Source organism: Lissotriton helveticus, chromosome 2_1 (assembly GCF_964261635.1).
Source record: "Lissotriton helveticus chromosome 2_1, aLisHel1.1, whole genome shotgun sequence".
NCBI lineage: Eukaryota > Metazoa > Chordata > Amphibia > Caudata > Salamandridae > Lissotriton > Lissotriton helveticus.
Window position 1 is genome coordinate 625,785,537 of NC_136059.1, and position 13,246 is coordinate 625,798,782.

Consider the following 13,246-nt stretch of genomic DNA (forward strand, 5'->3'; position numbering starts at 1 on the left):
TTTAAAAACACAAGTTCTAAAATTAGTAAAACCTTAATGCATAAAGGGAGGGAAGAGGGTTTTGTATTAGGCATAGGGTAAAATAAGATATCAAATGATTTGGCGAATTGGGCATAGTTCTCCAAAAATGTAGGAATGAATATAGCTGGTTAAATGGCATGCATTTACAATGCATGAGATTACAACGTGGTCGTTACAATGACCCCGTTGTTACATCGCAGTACCATTACAACGCAAGTTGTTACAGCGACTTGTTCTAGGGGGCGCGCTGGATTTAGGAATAGTATAATTTACCAGAATTTCTCGAGAACAGAACGGACTAGAACAGAAACTAGATGCACTGCTAAAACAGTACGAAACTTACCGGTCTCATAAAGAGACACGTCAGGACCCGCATCCACCTAAGTGGACACTTCGTGTTGGATCTGTGTACCCCAAACCCACGGACCAGAGACAAATTAATTGACCCTGTCTAGATACTACCCCAGCAACGGTACTCACCGGGCAGCAAGAACGGAAGGCCTCGGACTGGACTGGACTGCTACGACGCCGGACGGACGAACTTCGGACTTCTGTTACGGGTGGGCCTCCGGATACCTCGGACCTTGGACTCTCGGCTTGGGCTCTGGTCGGGACTCGCCGCGTTCCTCCACCGCCTCGTCTGGATGCTGGACCGCAACCTCCGTCTCCTCCGTGGGCCTGAGGGATACTTGAAGCAGAAATATCTGCACGTGCACAGTATGGTTCCGTCACGGCTGCAGAGGATCAGGGGGCTTGCGTGGCTTCACCGGCGCGTGGGGAAAGGGCAAGTCCCTATTCGGGCGCCATTATGTGGTAAATAAATAAATAATACCTCTATTTTTGACTGGACATAACAATAACAGATAGCTCAATAAATAAGAGTCAAGATTCGAGGTAGTAGGAGTTTGCAGGTTTAATACAGCATAAAGGACAGGAACAGGACAACCTGCACGGGCAAGATCTGGGATGGCTAGCCAACAGGGGGGCCCCGACAGCTGTCGGGCAGGATCTGGAATGAGCGCGCTAAAGGGATAACTTTTTTAATAACAGTGCACAAGCATATATAGTTAAAACAATTGCATTACAATACATACAGTAGGCGTAACAGTGGGTGGGGCCTGTAACAGTCGCGAGAGATAAGGATGAAAGTGGGTGTAACAGGAGGCGTATACATAGACATGTGATGTAAACGTAACAGAATATGTCATAAATGGGGCGGAAACATGGAGGGGGCTACCTAAGGAGCCGGAACCTCTAACCTAGTGGTGCGCGCAAACTGGCAATGACGTGTTACCAGGGAGAAGCTGGGGGCTATGACTTCTGAGCTAGAAGCAGAGACTGAAGTCTGGAGAGTCAGAGCGACATGTACCTAAACACTATCTAGTATCTGGTGTTTAGAGAACATGTTGATAGAATCCAAAAGTTATCAGGGCAAAGGCTAACAGACACTAAGACTGGTGCATGCATTATTCTACATGTAGTGTGTGTTAAGGAATATTAAATGACCATAAATACAGTATTTCTCTTACATGGAGACGTAAAGGCTAGACGATGACTGAAACTATTGATGCGATTCAGTAGCTTAGGAATGCAGGGAAGGAGAGCTGGACTGATAACTGGAATCATAACATACTCTTGGCAGACTGGAGGCAGAGCCAGGCCGAGCCGGGCACTGTGAGGCAGGAAGTAAGTGAAGGGTCAGGGATACAGGTGGGGGCTGTATCGCTCCTCAGCGAGGGTTCAGGAGACAGGAGCTGAATCTGAGTCCGGGCCCTTTTGAGGCCTAGAAACAGGGACTTTACAATGAAATAACGTGCACACTGAGAAACGTGGCAACGTAGCTTTACATAGGCTCAATATTCGTAGCTTTCACGAGAACTGGAAACTGGCATACTAGAGATGGACACAACTATAATTGCGTCTTTAATCGATCATGGGGGATACATATGCATATTAATCATGCACATACAACATAGGATGGGGGACACGTAGGGACACAGAACATGGCAAAATTTACTTTTCCACATTCCCTCCTTGTCACTACGTTTCCATCAGGAAACATCAATATTCATGATACCGTCTATCATTTCATACAGTATCATTTGCTCGTCTCGAATTTTCTTGGAACGAGATCTAGGACGGGACTTGGGACTAGGAATACAAGAGGTAGCACAAATGCCGCAAATCGCAGGGCCACATTGTATACAGAGGCAGCAACTGAATATGATCGCTACTGCAATACCTAGAAATGACAATACTTTCCATCCCCAGGCAGAAATTATACTCCAAAGCCAACCGGACCATGTCCAGGTGCCTGGATTCTGGTGTAACTGATGGGCAATTTTATGAAGTCTGGTTATAGCTGAATAAACAGACGGCGCGTTATTAGGAATGAAAATGTAGCAACTAGATCCGATGACTCTACATGCTCCTCCTCTATCGGCCAGTATGACGTCAAGAACGAGACGATTTTGGAGCACGACAAATCTCATAGCAGATTGCTCTTCGGTTAAGTTACCTAGAGCAGAGGCAGTCTCATTCACTACTGCTTCAAGGGTTCTGGTCAATCTACGTATTAACTTACTATTCTGGATAGGTCCTATAAAGAAGAAGAAACCTTTATTGAAATCTGTATACTGTTCTAGAGCAGTTTCAGTTTGATCGACAATTGGGGACTCGATCTCCCTTCTATGTCTAATGTGTACTAGATGTGTGTTTCTATGATAATCAGATGGGGCTAGAAAAACTGGTGGCAGTAGGAAGGCAATGTAACAGGTTCCATCCCAATCGAGGGGCAGACGAACATATGCGGTCTGACCACAAACAAAATAAGTATGACGTGAAGCTTTGAAAATAGATTTCCCACTGTCACTATACTTGACGATAGTAGTACAATCACTATGTCCTACATGTACGGAACCATTATTTCTGACACATAATTCGCCTTTGACTGGTAATACTGAAATAGCAGGCAAGTCTGGAGTAGGATCAGACTGAACATTCAGGACCATGAATTTCGAAGAATAATTACCTACATTATAAACTTCATTTTCTAGATCTAACCCTGTTCTGTGGGGAAGACCTTGCTTGTCTGGAAAACATGTACTGTTCAGAAGGGACATATCATTTGAAGATGACGTTAACATGGACCAGGCTCCACATGAACCGTTATGTGAAAATGGATAAGGAAACAGTGGCAGAACTCCCTTCGGTGTCTGGAAAGGGGGGAGTCGACCACACACCCAACAATTAGTGGCATTGCTGGTCTGGTGTGAATAATGTAACATACGGATGAATGTATTGTTGCGCATAGCAAGACGATAAGATAGTTCATGAGGAGGCAGATCACTAAACGTGTGCTCTACTGTAGCATTAGAAGACTTATTTACATGAGAAATTGGAAAACATAAATGAAATGCATAACTCGTGCAGGTAATCATTAAGCTGAGAAACAATATAAAACTTAGAAAAACGATACATCGGATTGAGTTTTGACTAACTCTCTCACTATGGGGGTCTATTTCATACATGTCAGATACCTGTCTAACCGTTTCACCTAGGGGAGGACTTAGACAATTAAACTGGCTGACTTATTTTACTAGACCGTAACTTCTTTTTATACTCCTGCTGTGGAGTTTTCTCTAACAGGGAGGGCTTGATATCAATGTCATTTGCGGGACAGTCCTTAAGAATAGTATCTCGGCAGTCTTTAAAATCTTGACAATCCTTGGAAAAGTTCTTGGAAACAGTTTGTAGTCCGTGAAATTTCTTGACGTGTGACAGATGCACCCACCCCTTCCTGCCTTCCAACTTGACGGCAGTACGGGTGGTTAGAAGGACTAACTTCGGCTCCTTCCAGCGAGGCTCCAGCGGACTTGAACGATCGAAATTCCGGACAAGCACTAGACTTCCTGGAACGATCTCATGCGGTTTCACCTCGGTATTGTCTGGAAATGCGGCGGCAACCTGTGAACGACAAGAGTGTAGGGCAGACATCAAGGAAGCTAGGTAATCTGTCAGCATATTACTGGAAACATCTGTAATACTTCGGGGTCTGGGTGTACCCCACATATTTGGGGGGCGGCCGAATACGACCTCATACGGGGACAGACCTGATCTGGAATGTGCGACCATGCGCATATAAAACAGAGCGACTGGCAGGGCAACTAACCAGTCTACACCTTTTTCTTGACAGATTTTGGCAATGCGGATTTTCAAGGTTTGATTATGTCTCTCTACGAGACCGGCTGCTTCTGGATGGCGTACACAATGGAACTTCCACTGGTACCCTAACAACAGGGAAACGTGCTTCATCAGTTCAGATGAGAATGGCTGGCCGTTATCAGAATATACGACCCTAGGGAGTCCATAGCGGGGGAAGAATTCACGAACCAACTGCTTGGCAGTGGTCGCGGCTGTGTAATCTGGGACTGGATATGCTTCTGTCCACCTGGACAAGGCACATACAACTACAAGGACATACTTGAAACCTCGACATCGCTCCATCTGAATATAATCCATCTGGAGGACTTCAAAAGGGTGGTCAGGGGGTTGGAATCCACCTTGTTCCACCGGGACACTTTTACCTGGATTGAACTGGCAACATATCATACAGGTACGGACTTTATGCTTGGCTGCAGTTCGTAAATGCTTGTTAAACCAAATGTTCTGGATACTGTCTAACATGGCTTTTTCTCCTAAGTGTGCTGGACTATGTGCGGTATTGATAATGACTTGAACCATTGAGTCGGGGAGAAACCATATGGCTTTTCCCTTCGTCAACCATCCCTGATCTGTCTGGACCCCTCCTTGTTCGGACCATTTCTTGATTTCTTCAGGAGTAGCATGTGACTGGATATCTATGACATCTTGAGTAGGGTCCTTAACTGTCATACAAGTAGTCTGTTCTAGAGTGGATGTCGGTGTCTTGTTAACTGGTATGTCTGGTGTCTGTGCTGTAAGCTTGGCTGTTCGATCTGCTAGATCATTACCTTGAGAAATAATGTCAGTAACTTTCGTATGTGCTTTGCACTTCATGATAGCGATAGCTGTCGGTAAATGTATTGCATCTAACAGAGCTTGAATAAGGAGACCATGCTGAATCTTGGTTCCATGAGAAGTCATGAAACCTCTCTCCTGCCAGAGCACTCCGAAGTCGTGTACAACTCCGAATGCGTAGCGTGAATCTGTGTAAATATTAACTTTCAGGTTCTTGGCATGTATGCAGGCTTGAGTCAGAGCAACTAGCTCTGCTGCTTGAGCAGACAGGGTGTCAATACGGTGTGTTTCAATAACTTCAGTGTCAGTAGTCACTGCATACGCGGCTACTAGTTCTCCTGTACTCGTTCTCATACATGAACCATCCACATAAAGTGTCAGGTCGGCATCTGGTAATGGAATATCTGTCAGATCTTGTCTTGGCTTAGTCATAATGTTAACAACTTCCACACAGTCATGTGTGGCAGGATTTGAAGTAACTGACGGTAACAGTGTAGCAGGATTTAGAACGTTGCAGCGTCTGATTTCTATGTGTGGCTGGAACAGTGTCAGTTCATAACCTGTTAAACGTGCAATTGTCAAGTGCTGAGTCTGTGTTCGGTTTAAAAGAACTTCCACGGAGTGTGGAACTTGTACTGTCAGGGAGTGTCCTAATACTATGGAATCACTTTGTCTGATAGCTAGTGCTGTGGCTGCAACTGACTTGAGGCACGCAGGCAGAGCCTGGGCTACTGGATCTAGTGTGCTCGAAAAATAAGCACAGGGCTTGTACTGTCCGGCTTGATCTTGTGTGAGAACAGATAATGCAGTACCATCACGTTCTGTGACAAAAAGTGTAAAAGGCTTACTGTAGTTCGGTGTAGCTAGAACAGGTGCTTGGCATAAAGCTTTCTTTAATTCATTAAAAACAAGTGTATGTTCAGATGTCCAAGGGAGAACAGTCGATACGGCTGCCTCCTGTGTCGTTAACTGTATCAGTGGCTTGGCTAGAAATGCATACTGAGGAATCCATTGTCTGCAATAAGAAGTGAGGCCAATAAAAGCTCGTACCTCCTTCTGTGTCTTGGGCTGAGGAAGACTCGCTATTAACTGGATACGGTCAGGTGTCAACTGCCTACCCCACTTGGACAGTAAGTGGCCTAAGTAGATCACTTGCTGGACACAGAATTGAAGCTTCGAAGGAGACACCTTGTGCCCCATCTCGGCTAGGAAATACAGGACTGTAAGCGATGCTCGCTCGCAAGCACGTTCAGAACGGGCTGTGATCAGTAGATCATCGACATACTGGAGCAGGGCAGTGTCAGTTGGCATGTGAATGTTGTCTAGTTGTCTCTTAAGTGCTTGACTGTAAATACTAGGACTTTCTGTGAAACCTTGAGGAGCTCGTGTGAATTTATAGCTCCTTCCATTTAAACAGAATCCGAAAAGGTACTGGCTGTCTGGATGAATGGGGACACTGAAAAATGCGTTTTTGAGGTCTATGACTGTGAAAAATGTAGCCTCAGAATCAATGGCTGTCAATAGAGATGAGATATCTGGGACTACTGGATACTGGGGGATGATACATTTATTAAGTTCTCGAAGATCAATCACTAATCGATATACTGGGGGTGCATTTGGATCAGTACGTTTCATGACTGGAATGATAGGAGAATTACATACATTGGAGTCAGTTTCTACAACTACTCCTTGAGCAATGAGCTCGTCAATAATTTTGGATAAGGCTGCTACAGCCTCAGGTGGCAATCTGTACTGTCTGATTCGTGGCAAGACTATACCTTGCTTGAGAGTCACACGATGGGGTGTGATTTGCATGAAGCCAACATCAGTTGGACCTTGCGCCCATAGATGCTGCGGGACATTAGACAATCTTGGATCAAAATCTCGTAAAACATAGTGACCCTTGAAGTCACGTAAAAACAAACGTATCCCCTCTGGGGAACAGCAAATAACTGCACCTAATTCTTTCAGTGTCTTAATGCCTAACAAATTTTCGGGACATGACTTCGTAAGTAATAGATCAGTAGTTCGGGACAATGGACCTACTTCTAGAGTAACTGGCTTTGATATCTCGTTTACAATAGGCTTTCCTGAAAATCCAAGGGAAACATTTCTAGAGCCTGAGAGCGGAGCCCCTGGAACCTCGTCGTGACTAATGGTAGTCCTACTTGCCCCTGTATCAATCAGAAACTTTCTGTCTTTCCCTAATACTTGACTATGAACATAGGGACCTTCTTGATCTACAGGAATCTCGATGAGAGGCAAGCCTACCTCCCTCTCTAGGCTGTTTCATGAATACGCTTGATACTCTGGATACTCTGTCTGTGCATACTGGTACATCTGCTGTGTAACATGCTGTGTTGCAGCGATAGGCTGCGGTGCTGTAACTGTCTGTTGTGCATTCTGTGGCTGAGAAGTCTGTGAAACTTGTTCTTGTCTAGGCGGACGTGGTCTTTCTTTAGTTTTACCAGTGGCTATATTGTGTTTCAGAACTGCACACTCATTTATAAAATGACCTGGCTGTTTACAATAATTGCATGTCCCTTTAACGGGAGCTGCAGGATGACTGGCTTGATTCGGACCCCTCTTCTGACTGTCTTGAGGAACAGATTGTGCAACTAGTACTTTCATTTTCGTGTCTTTCATACGTCTTCTCTCGTGTTCTTGCTCTTCTCTGATTCTATTCTGGTGGTACTGGAGCATCTGGAGCATTTGGGACGGACTATTAGCTTGCCAGGTACTCTCGACTTTCAAAACTCGATTTCTAACTTGTGGATTTGAATTCTCGACTAGTTTAGTAACAAAAAGATGAGGGTATGACTCGCTACTCGTCTTCAAACCACTGTTTATGATGAAACATTTCTCAAATCTAGAATAAAAATCACTAGTATCTTCGTCTTGTTTCTGTTTACAGGCTGAGATTGCATCCCAGTCTTCCTTTTTAGTGGCTAATAATCTAGGTAAAACTTGTATTAATAATTCTGGTAATTCTTTACATTTGTCTCCAAGACCGGTACCTGGTACTCGTATTTTATCTTCAGCTTCTAGAGCTGTCCAATCGATCTTTTTCTCTCCCACCTCCCAATCCTTTTCCTTGAGTTTTTCGTATATGCCCGCAGGCAACAGGACTTTTAACATTTTAATAATATCTGGATACGTGTATTCTCCCATACGGAGCATGTCTTTTAATTCTCGGTGGAACCCTGCTGGATCTTTGTCGTGACAGGGAATTAATTTCTTCATTTCTAAGAGTTCCATCTTGGTAACTGGGGTGTAAACAAATACTCGTTGCATTTCACCATCTGGTGTCCTAACTGGGTGTACTTCTCGTAACGGATGCTGCCTGTCTATGTAAAACGGTTTACTTTCTGGAGGTGAGACATGAACAAAATGCGGATTTAAAAACGTTCTATATTTGTGGCGCTGTTCTAGAATGACACTAATTAAATCGGTACCTAAACCTTTCCATCTATACTGGAGTAACTCGTTCAGGATATCATGTAACGGACCTGGATCAGAATGTTGACCCTCATACAGTGTAATGAGGTGTTGGATCATATACATACCCACCAGTCGCTGCTCGGCTGGGGGCAGTTTCAGAAACATTTGTGCCACTATTTCGTCTGGAAAAGTGGTAGAATCAGTAATCCATCGGACTGCTGATCGGGCTAGTTCTTGTTCATGCATAGTACCTAATTCACTATAACCGATTCGTGATTTCAGAATTTGATCGGTAGCTTGAAATACTTGTTCTAGAGAACCTTGTTCCGGTGCTGGAAGATGAAAGACTTTCTTGTGTTCTAGGCGTAAATGTCGGTCTGGAATTCTAGATTTACCCACATATGCTATTCTGGCGGGATTCTCGTCGTCTACCTCTTCAGTAGAAGAGTCATTTTCTTTCTCGCTTCCTAGAGCTTCTTTGCGTTGTTCGTGTAACCTTATTATTTCTTTACGTATTTTCTTGTACATATTCTCAATACTATTGAGTGTCTTGTGCTTACCCTCGGCTATATTATCACTCCACTTTGTCAGAATTTTCATTTCGTTCGGATCTTTAGTCGGGGAATCTTGTTCCCTTATTAAACAATTGATCAGGAACTTTAACAGCATGAACTGGATCTCAGATTTTCTGTGAGACATGACTTCACCAATACTTTCTGGATCTTGTCCTGTACGAATGAAACGATACATTCTGTCTAGATCTTCTTTCATATTCGGTAGGGTGACCAAATACTCGGACACCTGCCTTATACGTACGGAATATATAACCATACTATCCTTGCCTGGGACTGGATCATAACAGCATTCAGTAAGAAGTCGCCTGATTTCTGCAATGGACTTATATTTGGGCGTACGCTGTAACGCACGTTCATGTAACTCGACTGCTCCTAAACGTCTACTTGGCGGCGGGGTACCAGGAGGACCTCCTCCAGCGGCCCCTAAACTGGAATCGTCGACTGATACTCTTCGTGCTGGCAGAGTGACTGATGTGGCGGGAATTTGTACTACGGGCTGGACCGGGGGTACCGTAACAGGTACTGCAACAGGTGCCCCGGTGGCTGGAAGACCATGAATTACATTATTTACAGGAGCTGGTGGAACAGGATTTGCATATTCTGGGACTGTGTCGTCCAAATAGGACGAGAGAAAAATATCAGCTGCGGTCGGTTTGTGACATAGCTTGGTCGGAACTAAGGGTGGCGGAAAATTACTGGATGCCTCCGGGGTTGCTTTTGGCAAGCCCTCGGCAAGAAGAGGATACATACCCTTAATGAGGGCATTCCTCTGTCTGTCTGACTGTTCGGCTTTAACTCGTTCACCTATTTCGATTAGTTCCTTTCCTTGGGCTTTTTCTAAGGATTCTCTACTTAATTCTGACTTTCTGATTTCTTTTTCGGTTCTTTTATGAGATTCTTTGCGCCATAACTCGATGGCATCTTTCTGTGACTGTCTGGCTTTCTTTTTCCATAATACTTCTTCTACTCGCATGATGCACTCGACATCCCATGTACCCGATACGGGCCATCTATACTTTTCTTCTAACTGTTTGGTGTACTCCACCCATAAATCTAGATATAATATGGCACTTATGCCATGCTTCTGATACATAAAATGACCTGGACTGTCCCTAGGCGGGACAGGAACTGCTTCTTCTAACAGACCTTTCCTAGTTTTTAACTGACGTAACTTGGAAAATAGAGGCATGACTGAACTGTAGTCTAGACAAGATACAATACACAATGAACACGATAATTACACCACTTTCATACCACGACATTGAAATACATGAATGACATTGAAAATAACAGTTCGGACAAAATACTACCTGGAATACTGAAAACAGAATACATGAATTTCTCGAGAACAGAACGGACTAGAACAGAAACTAGATGCACTGCTAAAACAGTACGAAACTTACCGGTCTCATAAAGAGACACGTCAGGACCCGCATCCACCTAAGTGGACACTTCGTGTTGGATCTGTGTACCCCAAACCCACGGACCAGAGACAAATTAATTGACCCTGTCTAGATACTACCCCAGCAACGGTACTCACCGGGCAGCAAGAACGGAAGGCCTCGGACTGGACTGGACTGCTACGACGCCGGACGGATGAACTTCGGACTTCTGTTACGGGTGGGCCTCCGGATACCTCGGACCTTGGACTCTCGGCTTGGGCTCTGGTCGGGACTCGCCGCGTTCCTCCACCGCCTCGTCTGGATGCTGGACCGCAACCTCCGTCTCCTCCGTGGGCCTGAGGGATACTTGAAGCAGAAATATCTGCACGTGCACAGTATGGTTCCGTCACGGCTGCAGAGGATCAGGGGGCTTGCGTGGCTTCACCGGCGCGTGGGGAAAGGGCAAGTCCCTATTCGGGCGCCATTATGTGGTAAATAAATAAATAATACCTCTATTTTTGACTGGACATAAAAATAACAGATAGCTCAATAAATAAGAGTCAAGATTCGAGGTAGTAGGAGTTTGCAGGTTTAATACAGCATAAAGGACAGGAACAGGACAACCTGCACGGGCAAGATCTGGGATGGCTAGCCAACAGGGGGGCCCCGACAGCTGTCGGGCAGGATCTGGAATGAGCGCGCTAAAGGGATAACTTTTTTAATAACAGTGCACAAGCATATATAGTTAAAACAATTGCATTACAATACATACAGTAGGCGTAACAGTGGGTGGGGCCTGTAACAGTCGCGAGAGATAAGGATGAAAGTGGGTGTAACAGGAGGCGTATACATAGACATGTGATGTAAACGTAACAGAATATGTCATAAATGGGGCGGAAACATGGAGGGGGCTACCTAAGGAGCCGGAACCTCTAACCTAGTGGTGCGCGCAAACTGGCAATGACGTGTTACCAGGGAGAAGCTGGGGCTATGACTTCTGAGCTAGAAGCAGAGACTGAAGTCTGGAGAGTCAGAGCGACATGTACCTAAACACTATCTAGTATCTGGTGTTTAGAGAACATGTTGATAGAATCCAAAAGTTATCAGGGCAAAGGCTAACAGACACTAAGACTGGTGCATGCATTATTCTACATGTAGTGTGTGTTGAGGAATATTAAATGACCATAAATACAGTATTTCTCTTACATGGAGACGTAAAGGCTAGACGATGACTGAAACTATTGATGCGATTCAGTAGCTTAGGAATGCAGGGAAGGAGAGCTGGACTGATAACTGGAATCATAACATACTCTTGGCAGACTGGAGGCAGAGCCAGGCCGAGCCGGGCACTGTGAGGCAGGAAGTAAGTGAAGGGTCAGGGATACAGGTGGGGGCTGTATCGCTCCTCAGCGAGGGTTCAGGAGACAGGAGCTGAATCTGAGTCCGGGCCCTTTTGAGGCCTAGAAACAGGGACTTTACAATGAAATAACGTGCACACTGAGAAACGTGGCAACGTAGCTTTACATAGGCTCAATACTCGTAGCTTTCACGAGAACTGGAAACTGGCATACTAGAGATGGACTCAACTATAATTGCGTCTTTAATCGATCATGGGGGATACATATGCATATTAATCATGCACATACAACATAGGATGGGGGACACGTAGGGACACAGAACATGGCAAAATTTACTTTTCCACAGTGTGCAACAGTAAGGAAGGTCTTGGAATAGTAAATTATACAATTTTACCTTAGTTTAGAGCACCCCCTAGATCAAGTCGCTGTAACGACTTGCGTTGTAATGGTACTGCAATGTAACAACGTGGCCGTTGTAACAACCGCGTTGTAATCACATGCGTTGTAACACATGCAATGTGATGGCTGAGGAGATGGTTGTTAGTTTCTTCAGCAATTCTGCAAACGGCAAATTTTGCTGCCTCCTTCTTGACTATTCCTTTTAGCGGTGAAGGTAGCAAGCGGTAGTGTAACTAACCTGAACCTTCTATAAAGAGCTTTTGTGAATGGAGGGTTAATATCATTCATATAGTTTTCAAAATAAGAGGTAGGCTTGAATACTATGAAACAATCAGTCATTTTGCCCAAGCTTACATGTTCGAAGAATTTAACCTCCTCAAGCTCCAATTAGATGGCCTTTAATCTCCTATGCGTGGAAGCTGGAATAGTTTCGGAGAACAACCAATGCTCAAGTAGACTCATAGAGTATATGGTCTGTTTTACATCGTCCAACCAGAGGAGCAGGACACCTCTCTGTGATTTCTCGAGAAAATCTCTTAATCCCACCATATATTCTGCCAGCTCAGGCAAAGAGGTTTCAGGTGCGCTAGGGGTACAATAGACCAGAGACCTAAGTCATGTTTAAAAATCAATAGGGCAATTTTGGGCAATATAAGGGCCTCTCTTAAAAATGTATTCTCATCACCTGCAGGGCTTTTAAAGTAACATATCTCCAATGTTCAGCTCCATATTTTGCGGCAACTACAGCTTTGACACTCAAACCCTCAAGAAGGAGGGAAATTGGATGGACAAGGTCTTGTTTGGGAATTTTAAAACTGCTGACATCCTGTGCTTTATTTTAAGGGTACTTTTGATAACCTGGGTGCCCCAGGTATTTGCCCTAAAGAGAGGAATGCCAAAATAATCAAAATCTAACACTTTGTTCAACTACTCCCCTTCCAACATTATTGATCATTTGAAGCCTCTATGGGGTGGACGGCCATAAATGTTCTCTTGCTTACATACTAAATCTGTATATAAGGGATTGTAAAGCATATTCATATATACAGGGTGAGACTAAAATATATAGTCA